The sequence below is a fragment of the Galeopterus variegatus genome, unplaced genomic scaffold (assembly GCF_000696425.1).
Source record: "Galeopterus variegatus unplaced genomic scaffold, G_variegatus-3.0.2 Scaffold1097, whole genome shotgun sequence".
NCBI lineage: Eukaryota > Metazoa > Chordata > Mammalia > Dermoptera > Cynocephalidae > Galeopterus > Galeopterus variegatus.
This window is the reverse complement of record NW_007727208.1, coordinates 625,567-625,914: the sequence shown is the minus strand read 5'-3', so window position 1 is coordinate 625,914 and position 348 is coordinate 625,567. Positions and strand designations below refer to the sequence as shown.

The following is a 348-nucleotide window of genomic DNA, read 5'->3' as shown; positions in this document are numbered from 1 at the left end:
AACCAGAAAATTTAAGGGGAACCATTTATAAAAGACCAGAAGCCTTTTCCCCACACCCTGAACATACACACAACCTCATACACTCACAAACACACAGAGACTTTAAAAATTAACTGAAAATACTTTTTGCTTATGGTAGGTTTACCTACAATGATTAGTTAAATATCAGTAACAAATAGCCATACTTTAAGTTGCCCGATGTTAAGCTTTAAATCTATAGAGTATTACACCAGGTCCTTGATGGTCTTACAAGAGCTGATACCATACAGTTTATTTCTCTATGAATATTTATCACATTTTAGGTGTACCACTTCTATTGCTTTTTCAAGCATGCTTTTGTTTTGCCCT

The 348-nt window shown here is 34.2% G+C and overlaps 1 protein-coding gene across 1 annotated transcript in view; it reads left to right on the top strand.

Moving 5' to 3' along the window:
- SORBS2 (sorbin and SH3 domain containing 2) overlaps positions 1-348 on the top strand; it is a 224,450-nt gene that overhangs the window by 76,377 nt on the left and 147,725 nt on the right. The window lies entirely within an intron of this gene.